The following is an 18,405-nucleotide window of genomic DNA, read 5'->3' on the forward strand; positions in this document are numbered from 1 at the left end:
TATGTGACCTGTAATCATTTCTTGTAAACCAATTGGGAGCGAGAAAAGAAGAACTGTTTTTCTATAAGCCGGGCTCCACTGAAATTTTAAGCGCAGCTTTACATAATGACAGCGGTTTTGATGTTTTTTTTTTCTCCCGGGGATTATCGCCTGAGCCGGGATATTCAAAATTGAAAAATTGTAAGCCCTGAAAATAATACTCGATGAGACGAATACGGCCGTGACAGAGCCGTCTTTTGGAAGTCTCTGACATTTTCCGGTATTTAAAAAATGCGAAATAATGTCTTCCTTTTTTAGTTAAATTCTTCATGGCTGACGGTCGTGGCTATTAAGTGGAATGAAACAGTTGTCGTGTTTGTGACTTGCTTGGAAATATTCATTGACATAGTAGCGGATAAAACATCAATAAGAGTGCGGTTTCTTCATCACGTTTTCCTTCATTGGAAGCAACATAGATAGTCAATTAAAATTACCATAGATGTCTGATTGGTACAAGATCAGGATTTTACATACCTATGGACAAATTACAGATTGAGTCAGCTCCTAACAAATACGAAATTTGTATTGCGGGGTAACTCAATGATACTATACTAAAAAAATATGCGAAGAAATAGACATCCAAGCCCCAGGTTAATCTGAAAAAGAACGTACAAAATATTTTTTCAACAGTATTAATCTTACATTACTATTTTTTGTCGAGAGCAGCATGATGCCACCACTCACTCACACATTCACTCACTCACTCACTCACTCACTCACTCACTAACTCACTCACTAACTCATTCACTCACTCACTCACTCACTCACTCACTCACTCACTCACTCACTCACTCACTCACTCACTCACTCACTCACTCACTCACTCACTCACTCACTCACTCACTCACTCACTCACTCACTCACTCACTCACTCACTCACTCACTCACTCACTCACTCACTCACTCACTCACTCACTCACTCACGCACTCACTCACTCACTCACTCACTCACGTATCACGAAATCTCGAAAACTACTGAGCCCAAGATGAAATTTGTCAGGAAGGTAGATTGCGACTAGGAGACGTCCGCTGAGAAAGGATATTTCGAAATTCCATCCCTAAGGGATAATTAAAAAAATTGTGTCTAAGCAAACGAACTGGTATCAATAGGTTAATAGTGTGGTAAGTTCGAGAAGAAATTCAGAAGCGATAAAAAAGTTTTAATGTGTTGTTGTGGCCCTTTGCGAATGAGTTCAAGGTAATGAAAACTGAGTGGAAAAAGTTTGTCAGTTAGTATAAACATTTCTTTGCGTGTAACTTTTCACTTATGAAAGAGCCTATGTTTCAAGTGTGATTCAAGTTTACTTTTTAATACAGAGTGACCAATCAATATTATAAATTAGAGCAAAAGCTCGCTCGGTCTGGTTTATTAAAATTATTTGTGGAAATGAACAGATCTATGACATTCTATGAATATGACTGTAATACCCACAAATAAAATTTTCAAATCAAACAGCCAGTTCTAGAAATGCGCGTTTTAACAAACACTTTATCTTTATTACGAGTTTTTTAGCAAACTTAAGACAGCTATTCTACAAGATTGTATCAGAAATAACTCTTATTGGAACACAAGCTACAATATTAACAGCTATACGAAATAAAGCATCCTATCTTCAGTGAGCGAGTTGTGACCGGCTCCTGTGATATATATATGGCTAACCAAATTCAGGGTAGCGGGTTCGATCCCGGCCCGGCCCAGTCTGAATTAAATATGGCCCCCAAGTAGACTTCTGCTGTCGGAGATACAGATTTCGCAAACATATTTGTTGAGTAATTTAAGAAAACAAATAACCTATACATATCAATTTACAGAATTTAAAACAGATATAAAAAAAACTGATATCCTGTTGATATCAGTTTTTGTAACTTGTAACTTCAAAAACTTAGTATCATATTTTTTGTATAAAATTTATATATATTTTTTTTTATAAAATATACTATCGAAATAATTAAAATGTTAAGCTCAGATATAGTATATGTACGGAACCTGTGGAATAAGTGAGGCGAAAGAGGAACTGGTATGGTGTTATCAAATGAAATTCAAATTCAAATTCAAATTCAAATTCAAATTCAAATCATTTATTCAGAAATTAGACCTTCACAGGCACTTTTTCTCGTCAATCTTTAAATTTATAGTTATTTCTCACAAGCTAGAAACTACTGGCATTTCGGAACGACCACTGCTGAGAAGAAATGCCGAAAGAAACTCATTTGAACAGTGTTGGTCCCTATCATGCCAGATCGGCTTACCATTATTGTTTCTTACAAAAAATTTTTTTTTTCTTTTCTTTCTAATAATATATAAAAGTACATAATGTACATAGTCAAAAGGTATATCAAAACAGGTTATGATTGTGATCCGAGTGCTGATTATAATATATATATATATATATATCGATGTGAAACACAATTAACTTACATGAAAATATATGAGAAACGAGATGACCAGTTCCCTCTGGCAGCACCCGTTCACGAGTTGACGCATGGGACAGCCATCGCGTAGCTCAACCATAATAGAGGGAACCTCACGACCCGGCCCACGACGCCACCACCAGATTGACCATTTGAGTGAGCATGACACACTCGATTCCCATGACTTCATAATTACAATTCTTATTCGTCGAAATAGAAGTATAATTCAGACACTTGAAGATCACAAATCACGTACATGTTTTACAAATAAAATTTAAATGCCATACGAATTATTATAACAAAATTCAAAATTGTGAATAAAATAATAAAAAACAGTAAAATAAAAATTAGGAGATCATGTGTGGAGTGGCAAAGTTGTCGGGAGGATCCAAGCGTTTTTATCAGTCAAATAGGCGTTAATTGTGTAATACGCTTTATCCATTAAATTTTTCTTAACATAAATTTTAAAATTTTTCATTGGCAGATTAATAGCCTCTGCAGGGAGTTTATTGAATAATTTTACACTTTGACCCACGAAAGACCGCCGAACCTTTTTAAGCCTGAATCTATTCATACAAAGTTTGTGCTTATTTCTAGTGTTTACACTATTTACTTCGTTTAATTTTTTATATAAATGTAAATTTGATTTGACAAAAATAAGCACATCAAAGATATACTGACATACCACAGTGAGGATGTTAATTGATTTGAAGAGTTCTTGAAGAGAATCTCGAGGTTTTAACCCATAAATAAAACGGATAGCTCTTTTCTGTAATACAAAAATTTTTCCTATGTCAGCTGCATTACCCCAAACTAATAGTCCGTAGGACATAATGCTATGAAAGTAGCTGAAATACACAAGTCAAAATAGCGTTTAGGAGAGTTTCATGTGTATTTGTAAGATAAATATGACTGTTCTCGTGTTCATGTATGTTAAAGCTGAAAACATATATCTAATGTGAAAAGAAATATAAATAAAGTGACCTAACATTCCATCCAATAATGGCAGTTTTTTTTTTCTTTTTTTAAAAATTGTTTGTTACTGACCATTAAGCATTTCGGATAGAACTTAACCTTCATAGTCGTATTCCTCATGGCTGAGGGTCGTGGTCATTACATGGAATGAAACACACGTAACAACTTTCTTGGCATCATTAATTGAGTGGTTTGCCATTGCCTTCTCCATTTCACACACAAGTTAATAATCAACAAGTGTGCAGGTTTCCTCAAGAAGTTTTTCCTTCACTGGAAGCAAGTGACGATCTATGAAAACACTATACATGAGTCAGATTGGTATACAAACTCATGTGGCACGAGTAGGTTTCGAACCTGGGATCTTTCGATCCTCAGGCGGGCGTCTTAACCATTACACCACCACCGCTTCTTAACTTAACCAAGGTAAAGCTTATTAAAAATTCGAAAAATCGACGGTGTTCTTCGTGATCTATCACTGAATTCACTTAGTCTGTGTCCCACTGAAGGCAGTGTCGCGAGAAAAGAAAATTAGTTTTGCAGCCAGTGTTCTTTCAGTGTACATTAATATTGGGTTTTACAAGGTCTTAGTGCCGGCACAATTTGCTTCCTTATGCATTTCTCCCTCTGCAGAGGAAACTGGTTTTTAAGTGACTCATTTCTATACCTTTAAATGTAGTTGGAACGGTAATTATTAAAATGAATATTTAATTCTCAATTTCTGTTTCATTAATTTACTGGTTATAGACTTGGGTAATGCTCGAGGTTTCAAAATAAAATCTATTTTACCGATGAGTTATAATGAGTCTCGTTTCGGAGGCCAAGACCCACTTTGGGATCACTGAGCAAAAGGGTTAAGTACCGATGGATCCGCTATCCGAGTTGATCAATCCTTTATCAAACCTGTGTTTGATTTTATTTTAATTAAGGTAAAATCTTACAACTTTGTATGTGTCTCGCTTTCGTTTACCGTGCGTAAAAATAAGTTTTGTTTAAATTCATCTAAGTCGTTGAACGACGGGGCCCGGGATCCACTTTTTTGAATAAAAATATGTTTATTTAAAACGTTGCTTTCGTTTCCACTCCGCATTTTTTTTAACCCCACAATTTAAAATTTAAATTCAAAACCAGCCAGTACATATATTTAATAAGCTACACTAAGCTAAGTTTCTGAAGACTGACAGTAACATATCACGTCGCGAGCCTACACGCAAATGCCGCGTCATCACTAGTTCAGTGATGGCCGTCTAATATTTATTATCATTTGTAAACCGTATAGGCAAATATTTTTACCTGCGAGCACGAATGTTTGTCTGCGGCTTTGGGTGTGTTGTGGTCGTTTCTGTGTTTGTGACCCGCGTTACAAGGTTAGTGCACATGCACAAATAAAAAATCTAATAAAAAAAAAGTACTTACTATTCAATCTCAAAATGAGGCTTCGGTAATGTTTTTGCTCCGCTTTTTCTTCACCTGCGTTTTGAAAGTCCGCAGTAGACTTGTTCGTGTTAAGTAATTTTTTGATGACAATAAGCGATGGTAAAAAAATTCAACCGAATCGTCGAAATATTAATATTGTTTTTTATACGCTGACCCTGGGCTTCCCGGCGTCACAGCCTCGAATGCAATGACGAACACGCAAAGATGAGAGAGAGAGAAAGAGACAAGTGATATTGTCACAGCACTGAGTTTCGGCATCGGCAGTGACTTTGAGGATTGCGTGTGGTACAGAAAATATTGTGAATGTGTAAAATATTCACAACATTTTCACCAATCCAGTCATCTCGATGCGACAATATTGCACAAATGTGAATCACCGAAACCTGAAGCCCGCTCTAAAGACGTGTTCACACAGTACTGTTTATTATACTTCTTTGAGAGGATGAAGTAAAATACGGTTAATTTATAATTGACAGGAAATACTTTTCGATTGGTATTTTTTCTTGGATACTGCTCAATTAGCTTTATATACAAGTAAGAATTAACTCTTGTCTGTGACGTTTTGAAATCACTAGTGTACCGTTTTTCGTGAAAAGTAAAAGTTTATCATCTCACCTTTAAAAAAGTGCTCTCTCTCATATTCGCGCGTCCCGACTTGTATTCCGATTCCGCGCTGTGTCGCCGCGTAGCCCAGGGTCAGCGTAAAAAATAAACTTCAAAATTTTGAACATTTGGCTACGAATATACAACTAGTCGCTTGCCTGACGTCAAGCCATGCCATGTGTCACATGATCGCCCCGTACGACGGACAACCGTGGTAGGATATGGAGTGGTCCGATTCTAAGGCGGGACCACTCGCGACTAAATGACAGGAAAACAAAAAATAAAATAAAAGTGGCCTGTCTCCTCGCGCCCTAACCTTTCATTCATCGCGGGCCCTCGCTTTATCTGTGTTTGCATCCTATTTAGTCTCCCTCGGACTCCCGACATTTAGAAAGGAATCAAAGAAAAGCCTATCTCCAGTTTACACATTTGCTCAGCTAACTCTGAAACGACTGTCCTTTGTGTGTGTCCGTGTAAGTGTGTTGGCGATGTGTGCGTGGGCCTCCGCGATGCTGATTGGCTGACGTGTTGACGCGTAGAAGTAGTAACGTGTGATGTTGTGAGTTAATACTTTATCGAGAGCATCGGGAAACTTTTCTAAAATTAACAATAACAATATCACTATCACAAATCAGTCGGCGAGGTTGTAAGATACAACTGTACCGTTTAAAAAGATATTTGTTAAGTAGAATATAATATGATCTATCTTTTTTATCTTTTTTATGGTGGCCAGTGAAACATCAATCCTGGAAAAGTAGTATAAATTGAGAAGCTTATATCGTTCCTTTTCTTGTTCTTCGATTGTTAGCTGTTGTTTTTAAGAATGAACGTTATTCTGGCAAGCTCAAAAATGAGATTACTATTTATGTACATAAGATGAAAGCTGGTAAAAAGGTGTTCTCCCTAATGTCATAAGTTAACATTACATTCTATAGCTACTCTGTAGCTATTGGGATATAAGGTACGACTTCTCTCTCCATATCTCTACTCAAGGGGCTGCTTTATGTGCACTGCTCGCCCGCGTCATTAGTACAGTAGTTCTCATAAACATTTCAACTGTCAATCTGTCTGTACGGTCACTTCACTTGGCGTCAAGTAAGAAAGAAGTGTTGTAGTGTCCTGTACTCGTACAGTTAACAACACAACAACCGCGGTTATTGGATTGCTTTGTCGCTACTCGTATTATCACGGTATAACAATCCATGCAGGGTTTGACTTGCGGTTGATTGTATACAATACCATACAAACCACGGTTTTACATGAAATACTAATAATAACTAACAACACATTGTTGTACGTTATTGCTTCTGGCTAGCCTGCTACTGTATACACGTCCTCTCAATCTATCGCCGGTTCACTGTAAGAGATCCCTCCCTACATGGGATAAGTCCGCCGTTGTACAATGTATCTTTCTTGTATTAATTTTGATTAATGTACTTATTTTCGTGCAATAAAGTTATTACAAACAAACAAACATTTTTACTTTCACTATATTACATTTTTCTTGTGACAGTCATGTCAAACCTTCATAATTCGAGTATAAACTTTGAATTCTATTGGTCCCAGGCACTCGAGATGTGCGAGCGAATTTAAATACGATGGAAATTTTCGATTCTGAATATCATGAGAATAAGGACGAAATGAAGTAAGTTACCTTAGAAAAAAGATCGAGTTTTGAGTATTTTCACGAATGTAAAGTTAAATGAAAAAGTTCTAATTTTCCCAATTATCATAGAACACATGTTTATCACACATATGTTGACCGCCTTCATCCATAAATCTTCACGTTAATAATTTACATAGATTTACTGCTTACTGCATTTGATATCAAAATCCCTAAAACATTACTTCAAACGCAAAAACGAAGCAAATAATTGAAATATAACGAGAGCAACATTATAATAATTTCAAATTCAGAATTGTTACGTCATTGTTTCCCCTAATTATATTGGGAAATGTAATAATCAGTTCGGAATTTAAATAGGCGCTCCTCTGCCATATTCCTTGACAAGTCGCGGAGGCTTGCGCGTCGCAGCCTGTCCGTCAGTTGTGGCCGTGGCGCTGCGCGGTTCGCACGCATCGCTCGCCCGCGTTCGGTCCTCTCGAACAGTGCTCGATATCCCCAATACTGTGAAGTGTATGTGTCAGTGGATTCAAATGTTATGTGTTTGACGTGTGATAGCGTGCGAGACGAGAATCACGCACAGGTAAATCCTCTTTAATTTTATTGGTAACCGTAGTTATATTTTTGAGGGTAGGAGAAAACAGGTCGGAAATAACACACGTATTCTAAGTGAAACGTATTGAAATAATAGTGTTGGCATGATTATGTTGTAAGAAACGTATTCAAAGGAACTACATAAATAGCAATCAAAGGCGGTCCCACGTTGGGCGCCAAGTAAAAAACCTATTACGGCCGAACACATGAAACGCTTTGCGTTTTCGGTTAAAGCTTGAAAAATTTGTACAGCGGCCTTGAGACGGCTGAAAAATAACATTATTTGCTTCTAATGTCGAAGCGAAGGTTCGAATAAGTGATTACTTGAATTGAATTCGTAAATCGTGGCTTTTTCTTGGTAACAAAAGGTCGGTATTTGCAAAAGTGGTTTGGTATTTGGAGAATCCGCTGAGGTTTCAAGACAGCTCTTTGGAAATTTACACTGGTATGCTTTATAGGGAAGAATTTAGCGCTAAAACACAAGGGTACAACCCTTTGTAAAGATTTGTAGCAGATTCTTAAGGTTGATTTCTTCAACTGCACGTAATTTTTTATGTGATTTTTTTTACTCTAGGTTCAAAATCTAGGCTATTTAATTTTTACAATATCTTTTAAATATGTAGGTATAAAATATGGTAGGTCCTCCTTATCCTTTCAAACGAAAAGCCTCTGCCCCAGCAGTGGAGGCGTTTAAATAGATGACAATATGTACAAATTTAAAAATATCGACAACACACTAGTCGAGATATAAGTACATTTTTAATTAAATCAGTTCATTACGACTTTTATCAGGTTGACCTAGCAAGAGCTACATTTGTTTATGTTATTCGGAATGCCTCAAAGACATTTTGTTACAATTTAGTGAGTTAATTTCTGCGTGTGGGGTTTTTATTTTTACATACCTGAATCAATGTTTAAATTTATGTTTGTAAGTGAAGTAATTTATATCTATATATGATATTTTAATATGAGTACTATGTAAATAGTATTTCAAAATCTAGCGACTTGTAAAAAAAATCGAAAGTAATGACAGAACGAGACGAAATACGTTTTAATCAAAGTTGGTTCTAATGCGTTTACTCTTTAAAAGGGTCTGTTAGGAAGGCAGCCGGCTGTAATAGCATAGCCAAATTTTCAAAATTTGATAGTTGATTTTTTACACCCACCTTGGACTTCGGGCCGTCACGCCACCGAATCTAACCGGGAATACGCGAGGATGAGAGAGAGGATCTAATATTATTTATGATTCAGACGGTAGATAATTAGATTTCTTTGACGACCTTGTTGGCGCAGTGATAAAGTTCTTGCCACTGAACCGTGATGCCCCCCGGTCGGGTCATGATGAAAAATGATGGCCCGGGTCTTGGATGTTTATCTATATATGTATTTGTTATAAAATATAGTATCGTTGAGTTAGTATCCCATAACACAAGTTTCGAACTTACTTTGGGGCTAGCTCAATCTGTGTGATTTGTCCTAATATATATTTATCTATATTTCTTACTTCAATGGGTCAGAAGTTACAAATGAAACAACTCGGTATTGTATGCGTCATCATAATAAAATTGAAACGTTTCCATAGAGATACGACATTGTCCCGCAACATTCATAAACAGATTACCGCGCCATCAGGGAAATAAGAAAATAAACGCGCAATAAGGAATTCCAAGCCGTAATAAGAAGGCGATAAATCAAAAGTCACAACTTTTGGAGTTAATCCCATCGTAAAACAATGAGCGAGAGCAAGTAATTACATACTTCGCACTTAATTTATACTCATTCATAAAAAGTTAACGAACATTTTAAACGTATTTTAGTTGAAATAAATTTTGTCTCGTTCCATGAACGTGGGATGAAATTAAAACTAAAAGACGATTAAAGTGTTTGTTGATTTTTTGTCAATAAAACGCTATTGACAGAATATGTGGCGTCAAAAACCAATGGTTGCTTTGGTAAAATAATAGTACACAACAGATTAGAGCTTAGCCGCGGCATCGACCTGAGCAAAATAATCTTTCTAATTCTTATCTCGAATTTCAAACTTTTGAAAGTTGATCAAAGTAGCCTACTAGCATTAAAATTTGTCCCCGGTTCTACTTACTATACCCATGACAATATTTCGTCAAATATGATTCAGTGGTGGGGACATCCTTTTGCAGTGAACTGCGCTAGGGATGCGTTCTTGAAATTTATTCCAGTAATTGAATAGTTCACATTCACCTGTTTCACGATGCCTCTCTCTCTCATCCTGACTGGTTGCGTAGACGGAGGTCCGCCTTTTGTACGTCGCTTATTTTAAGACCGGCCGCCTGCCTGTCGTAAACTCTCTTTGGCTATACTGTCACAGCTTGTTCCCTTCATATCCATTTCCAAAGCGGAAATCACACGCCTAAATAACATAAAATATCAACAAACTGTCACTTATCTATGTAATATACGAGTAGGTAGCTACGAATCGCAACTTACAAATCGTGTTTGTTTCAAAGTACCTTCTCAAACTTTGTTGCTTGAATCGAAAATCTGAGACCGCAAGGCCTCTGGTTCAATATCCGATATTAAACTGCTGAAGGACTTAGATTATCCTTACATCCTTATATGTTACTAGATGTTGCCCGGAGCTTCGCTCCCGTGGGAATTTTGAGATAAAATATAGCCTATAGCAATCATGGATAATGTACCTCCCTAATGGTGAAAGAATTTTTGAAATCGGCTCGGTAATTTCGAAGATTACCCGTCTCAAACATACAAACTCACAAACGCTTACCTTTATAATGGTAGTATAGATAAAATGTTCTCTGCCGCGTCTACTACATGGATTTTCACCAATATATAGTATGGTTTCTGCCGATTTTTACCCAAGCGAAGCCGTTAGTTTACTATAGTTATTTATATATCTTTAGATTTAACGAAACGAGAGACGAAATATATCCAAAATTATTTTAATACGAGTTCCAGGTTGTGCTCCGCGTTTTGAAAGTCTCCCACTCCGACGAATTCGACTCGACTGTTTTGAATTTTTATTATATTATATATTTTTAATATTTTTATTTTGAATTGATGAATTTCACTAACACTGGTTGACTATTTACTTGTATGTTAGTATGTGCATGCACACGCCGACAAATTTAGTCTAAAAATCTATCTATTTCTATCACTCTTTCGCAGTTAAACTGCTGAACTGATTTTGATGATATTTGTATGCATATATTTTAAAAATAATTAAAAAATAAATTTAATCAAAAGACCGGAAAATGGAGATTGAAAATTTGTATGACAACCGCACCCGATACATTTCGTCACGGGTGTAACTGCGGGCAATAGCTAGTAAATAATTTTAGGTATCGTGTCTCACTGGCAAAATAAATACTGAAGATCAAAGAACTTATTTCGTTCATTAGTGGTCTCATTCATTTTGTTCACTGTTGGAATTTGGCCGCTGTTTTAATAAACTCGATAGCTTTGTTTTAGGCACTGAGAGTAAAGTGAAATTATTTTTTTATATAATTGGGATTTATACTACTCTATTAATAAAAATGTACTCTATTAGTAAATGTATTAATAAAAATAAAAATGTTATCGTAAAAAGTGCTTATTGTTTAAAATGTAAAATATATGTTATTTGTACGTTAATGCACATTAATTAAGTGGTGTTTTTAATTAGTGTTTTCAATTGTATAAACAGGTCGGTAGCTAATATTAATTGGTAAGAAAAAAGTAGACTCGTACGTGGTTTCAATTAGTATCGAAATATAAAATGAATTCTTAAAATTTGCTCACAGGAGGACCAGTTGATTATATTATTTCACTAATTCATTTAATTTTCATTCCTAATGCATAAAACTAGTCTAGGACTTATCTTGGTTGACGGCAAATAGAACTCATTACAGTTTTGTAAATTGTCGTATAATAATTAACTTTTCAGTGTCGGAAAATGGCGCAGGACACAAATCAAATGGCGGATAAACAAAAAAGAAATACATTTCCTCTAAGAGGTGCTCGCCTTAATAGCAATGCGTTTAAAATGTCAAAAAACGACTCCCGAATTTAGCGGAACACATTTTCTTTCCCCACCGAAGTTGGATTCTTTCTGTGTAAATATGAAAGTTGCTGGGTCGCCTGGGGTGACCCTCGTCTTAGTTGAGAGACGGTATGCTACACAATGCGACGCGGTACTGTATTTGTGATTACTGAGGCAGTATTGTCTCGGTAAACTAATAAAATTAGGGAAGAGAGGAAAAGTGGGAACAACCCGAAAAAATAAATTTCACTGTCCTATTTCATAAAATTCGACGGTCAAATTACCTTGCATGAATATCTATGCAGATGTAATTGTAGTCAAGTTATAATGAATTTGAGCAGGATAATGCGCTGTTGATCGTACGTAGAATATAACCTAGAATACCCATAGCATACATTTTATTCACCGAAGTAAAGCCCCGGAGACGCAGTTAGTCCATGCCGTACATTTTATATTGACGTTTCGCGCTATGTCGGCATTATTTTACCGCATTTGTCGCTCACCTAGGATGTTAATGGTGTCAATGACGACCTACGATTTTGAATTTAATAGAGTGAGGTGTGAACTTGTTTTTCAAAGCTGTTAGGGAGAATGTAGCTCAAGCTTGAAGTTTGGGTTAGTGGGTAGATTAATTATTCAAAAATACTTTACCCAATATTGAATATTATGCCGCTTCATATATAATGATCTTTTGACATATCTTACCACAACAATAATTTTGGATTAAAATTAACTTAATCTTTGTAATCGACAAAAATATTTTACCGTATTCCTAACATTATGTGTAACACAATTTATTTTCGTTTATAAAAACTATTCTACTTAACCAGGTGTAGAATAATATTATTTATTATAAAAATTATATAAAATAATTTACTTACTGAAGAAAATTCGACATCAATTGTTAATATTTACAGGTCGTTCTACCTGTAAACCAAATCACATCAAAACTCGCGTTCGGGTTAGTAACATACATAATATACATACAAGCTACACACTTTCGTAAATTTGAAATGTTTATTTTTATCGTGACATTTGTCCAAAACTAAAACCGAAAATTAATAATAATCTCAATTTTGTTATAAGGAAATAACCATAGATAAAATATATAATATTTAATTTTATCTATAGAAATAACGATTTCGTCCACAAAGACCTATTGATGCCAAAATAAAAGACGCTACTTTCGACGATTTTTTCACTCTGATAAAGATCCTGATTTTTTCCAAATAATTTAATTTCCCGAGCCTCCCTTGTCGCCAAACCCCCGCACCCTTTATTAGAATTTCCCGCACGGAATCGAACCTAAGCCCAGTAATTTGAGCCGACCCGGATACGCGACGCGCCCGTAATCAAAATCCTACGAATTTCGAACGTGTACGTACATGACGTATACATAGTAAATGAAGAGACAATTTTCATTTTAATTTTTTCTTTTGTGCCAGTATTTTTCGACATTTTAAAAGTTTTCTGTTTAGTTCGTGTTCTTACCTAACTGAAAATAATTTTTATAAAAATGAAGTTTTTTTACTGTTAGAGAATTCTCATTGTAGTAAACTGTTGACGAGTTCCCACGTCTGGGGCCATTCCTGGATGATTATTTTGTATTTCAAAATAATCAATCTCAGTTTAGATTAAAATGTCAAAGTTTCTTTATCTTATTATCGACTTAGTAGAATCGACATTAACGTAATTTTTTGGGGTTAGCTAACAAGTATGTTATCTTGTTTTATAAATTAGGTATGATTATAGTCACTAACTCCTAGCTTCACTTGCTTTTTTAAAGAAGTATAAAAATATTATTGACTTAAATGAATAGATTTTTATTAAGTATTATTATAGATATAACTTATACTAGTCTCACTTATCATAAAATTTTATACTGGTCTCACTTATCATAAAATAATAATAATGTCCAATTTTGAAAATTTCTTAGAATTTTAGAAACTTCTATATGAAGGAAAACGTATCCCTTCAATCTAGTTTATTCTTAAAGTTGATTCGAAATGCGAGGGAGCCGGCGTGCATAATGTGTACGTCATTAGGAACTTTCCTAATTGATTCTCAATTTTGTGCTTAAATTAGTGAAGTTTATGCTCCATGCCTAACGGGAAGCCCTGTTAGGGCGGCGCTGCATGGCGATATTAAAGTATATTTCCAAATCTATATAAATAAATAAATAAATAAATATATTAGGACAAATCACACAGATTGAGCTAGCCCCAAAGTAAGTTCGAGACTTGTGTTATGGGATACTAACTCAACGATACTATATTTTATATCAAATACATATATAGATAAACATCCAAGACCCGGATCAATCAGAAAAAGATCATTTTCTATCATGACCCGACCGGGGATCGAACCCGGAACCTTTCAGTTCAGTGGCAAGAACTTTACCACTGCGCCACCGAGGTCGTCAGTGATAAATGTAATGTAACTTATTTAGGAAATTACTAGTATCCCTTACGGAGTAGATAAAGCCTTGAGTTGCGGAACTCGAATGGTACTCATTAAATTTAAATAGTAGTTAAAATATAATAGGCTCAAAATACGTCAACAATTCAGAAATGTTTAAAAAGAAAAACAGTTTTTACACTATCGCCACAGAGTCCGCCAAATTATGACAGTTTCAACGTACGAGTTTTTTGTTTAGTTACTCGTATATTGCTGGTATTTTTTCTGGTTAGTAAAAACTCTTAATACGAACCACGCAATGTTCGTTCATTGGCGTCCGAGTTCGGCGATAGTGTGTACCCGGATTCATACAACACAGAACTCTAATGAGACAAACAAAAAAGTGGGTTCTCAAACTGTGCCAGCTCCTCGGAGACTGCGAATCAATACGGCAGTGAGGCGGACGGCCGTACACACCGCTACTTCACGTAGCCTGTACACACAGATTGGTTTTTGCATAGACACCACATATAAAGCAACAGAATAGACAGTCTACTCAGTTTTTGATATCCAAATCAGTACAGTCGTGGGCAGATAAATCTAACCCCTCACCTAATATAAGTAACACTATCACAGGAGGGGTGAAAAGCATATGTCTTCGACTGTACATACATGATAAAAAAAATACAAAATCAAAATTGTTCTGAAGACAATGTTGTGGAAAAAGCATAATATCGCATCGCAACAAAATATTACTATGAATTATTTAACTGAAATTACGAATTAAACCTCCTTTGAGATGGTTTACAAATGTAAAAGCGGCATATACCAAAGCGGCAATAACAAAATTCTGGTTCAGTAGAACTTTTCTTACATTAGCATTTGCTAAATAATATACACAGGGACAAATGTAAATAAGCCTGAAATAAATTTAATATATTATTTATCATAATCCAAACTAATATAATAAAAGCGGAAGTATGTTTGATATTTTTTAATTTGCACTTTTTCTTCACTCATTATCTGCTCAACCAATCGTCAATTTTTCTTTATTTATCTTCGAAATTTCGCGGACATAGAGTTTGAAGAAAAATAACAGAACATACCGTTTATTCCGGAAAACGACTATTCCCCTGGGAAATTCACGAAATCTATGAAGTTAATATAGGGCACTCGGCCGCACGACACGAGGTATCTAATGTGATCTACATCTACGTCTGTACCGGTATTTTACGTCGCGCCGCTTGCCCGCGCCGGGGGAATACCGGCTTATTAGATACCCGCTGTTCGTGGATATAAAGTTCATGTTATATCTCAGACTAGATTTAGCCTGCAGCTTCCATCGTTTTCCCGTGAGATATATGCCTATATTTGTGATTACACATACATACATACATACATACATATACATATGAAGTTGTTATATTGTAACGCCACGCATTATGACCTCTTTAGTCATATCGCGTGCGCGCTGGCATGATTTTTATTTCTTTCATTCTAAATTCAAAATTTTAAATTATTGTTCCACTTGATATTTTGAAATCACATTTTGATTCATTCATTACCATAACGATATCAGCACGTACACGTACGCTGTAATAAATAAATAAATATAATAAAATATCTTAAATTATTTATAGACCTAAATTCGGAAAAGTGTTCTAAATTTACAGTGATTTAGTTGTAGTACTATAGTTTATATTTTTTTAATTTACAGGTCTGTATTTTATTTATTAATTATATTATTATATAACTGTCTGCCTTTGCCTATTCCTACCCCAACCCTACCTGAGATTACCCTACCACCTAACAATATGATATAATCTTATGTCAATATTAAATCTTTAACTTTCACCTTCTTTCGGCGGATGTGATTTCACAACCGGCCGTGCATAACGTCAATAATCCTTGGTAATGCTATTGTTACTGCTAAGGCCTCATCCCTTGGTCGTCTCGTACGGCATCCTTGGAGGCTGCGAAGTGGTCTTTTTCGAGGGCGAAAACCAAGCGAAACCACACACGTTACATATTCTCAAAATGAAATAATTGCATTCTGTTCACAATTTAGGACTGCCCTACGTAGGAGTACCCTTTATAATACTGTGACAAAAATAGGAGTGGGTTGCACCAGTCAACTTTGATATTAACTTTGACCTGTGCAGGAAAATGCGAAGTTCGCCATTTAACTTTACGTCAGCGGCGTTCAGGTTAAAGTCAACGTCAAAGCTGACTGGTGCAACTCGTCTTAAGCATGTACTACAGTACACAGTTCGTTCACATAATAATATGGGTTAATAACCACGGCCCGTACTTGGCTCCCGTGGGAATTTCCGGATGAATTTAGCCATGTTTTCCAGGTTTCATTATCATCCTCGCACGAATTATTGCAAATTCGCCTCTATTCCATGTGTATAAGGTTTCACGCAATGTTGCAATTTGACTGTAGTTGATTACATCGGAGTCTATATTGGCTAAAATGACACAAAAATATTATCACTGCATTGAATTAAACAAACTCGCCTCGCGCTGTCTGTCTGACCTTATGTATGCTTAGATCTTTAAAACTCTGCAACAGATTTTGATGTGGGTTTTTTCTATATATAATCTGAATCCTGAGGAAGGTTTTGGTGTATAATGTATTATGGTTTTATGCGAGCGAAGCCGGGACGGGCCGTTAGTTACTTCATAAACAATCAAAATGTTTCATTTTTAATATCAGATTAATAATAAACTACATTTTCGAGCGATACTCTGTTTTCAAGCTATTAATAGAGTACACCGTTAATTGATTATAATTATGTGTAATTACATGTGATATTAATTGAGTGTACCATTCCACACCAACTTCTATAAGAAAATACCAAAGTTTCAAACCTTTGAAACAACAAACCTACTATTACACGAGCTTATAGTGACAGAACATAATTAGGTATTGAGGTGAATGAAGTACTTTATCGAATGAAATCATTACAGACAATTAATAACGAATTTGTTGTATGTTGCGCTGTAAACATTAATTTATTGATTGCCCGAGATGTGTTGTAGAACTGTATTTGAGTCTTACATTCAAGCCTTTGAGTGTAGATAAATCTCTAAAGCTAGAAAAAACTCGTTTAAAACTTATTGAAACAGATGTTTTTGGCAAGTGTAACAACAAGTGTGGGCAACAACTACTTATTTATTTTATCATGAGTTTGATTCATACATAAAGTGTTATATTTTGATACGTTATCAATTTATTTTCATAAACACAAAACAAACAAATAATTTTGTCATAAGCTCTTCATAACCAAGGGTTGGGAACTTAAAATAATTTATCTTGACGTATGTAGTTTTCTCATTTAAATTGTCTACGATCAAATGTCAATGATTGCAAGGATTTTGATGACATTCAATAAGTATTTTACTAATCGTATAGAACGTAAAAATCATTTCAATTCAATATTACATCATTTTCATCCGGAACTTTCTAAGCAAGCAACACCCCGGGCCGAAAATAGTATAACAAAAAGACGAATTTGTGAAGCTCATCAAAAATGATCTCCACTTTCTGTCAGACGAGACAAAGGACATGATTAAACACGTCGCTAATTACCGCTAAAGAGCGGCCGCTACGCCGTCATATAGCGGCGCTCAAAGGGTAAACTTGTTCTTGTTTGCCCACATTCTAATGCAAAAAGTTTCGTCATCACGCTTTTTCTCTGGTTTTCGCACGAAAATGTTTTAGAATGTTCCGTTTTTGGAATATTAATTATTAGTGCACTGAAATTACCAGAGGAGACTAGTATATCTTTGCAAATAATAAAAAAAACAGAACTTCTTTAAACAAATAAAACCTTTATACGTTTGAGTGCTACCTGCGCTGGTGCGGCCACGTCTTACGTAGACCGGCAAATGTCTGACTATGGTTTTCCTATTTGGCCGTGGCAAAAGGGGCAAGATCAAGAAGTGCTGGCTTGATGTCGTCAAGGATGATGTGGGTGCCAATGGTCTGACTACTAGGGATACCAACGACCGTGCGGAGAGCGAAGTGGAGATGAAAATCTAGGAAGCGGACCCTAAGCTCTGACGCTCAACGGCTGTGAAAGAAACTGGCAAAACGCTCTCTAAATGAGAGAGAAGTTTTCCGCTTGAATCTCATTGAAATCCTGTATATCTTAATAACATTAGAAGTTTTCACTTGTAATGACATCGTCAGCATTCTCCAGAATACTCATCAAAAATGAATGGCGCTCTGTTTTGCCTTAAGCGATGATATGCGGCAGATGTCATGTCGGAGTTTCTTCTCTCACATTTTTATGATTCGCAA

General features: G+C 35.7%; 1 protein-coding gene across 3 annotated transcripts in view; it reads left to right on the forward strand.

The window, feature by feature from the left end:
- The window catches only part of side-II (sidestep II), a 458,967-nt gene that overhangs the window by 144,694 nt on the left and 295,868 nt on the right, over positions 1-18,405 (forward strand). For 2 of the 3 annotated variants that reach the window (XM_053747619.1, XM_053747856.1), the window contains exon 1: positions 7,515-7,670. The exons of the other annotated variant lie outside the window; for it this stretch is intronic. The gene's annotated coding sequence lies outside the window, so the exon portion shown is untranslated. Of the gene's footprint in view, positions 1-7,514; positions 7,671-18,405 lie in introns of those variants that run through there. 3 annotated transcript variants of the gene reach the window in all.

Source organism: Plodia interpunctella, chromosome 1 (assembly GCF_027563975.2).
Source record: "Plodia interpunctella isolate USDA-ARS_2022_Savannah chromosome 1, ilPloInte3.2, whole genome shotgun sequence".
Taxonomy (NCBI): domain Eukaryota; kingdom Metazoa; phylum Arthropoda; class Insecta; order Lepidoptera; family Pyralidae; genus Plodia; species Plodia interpunctella.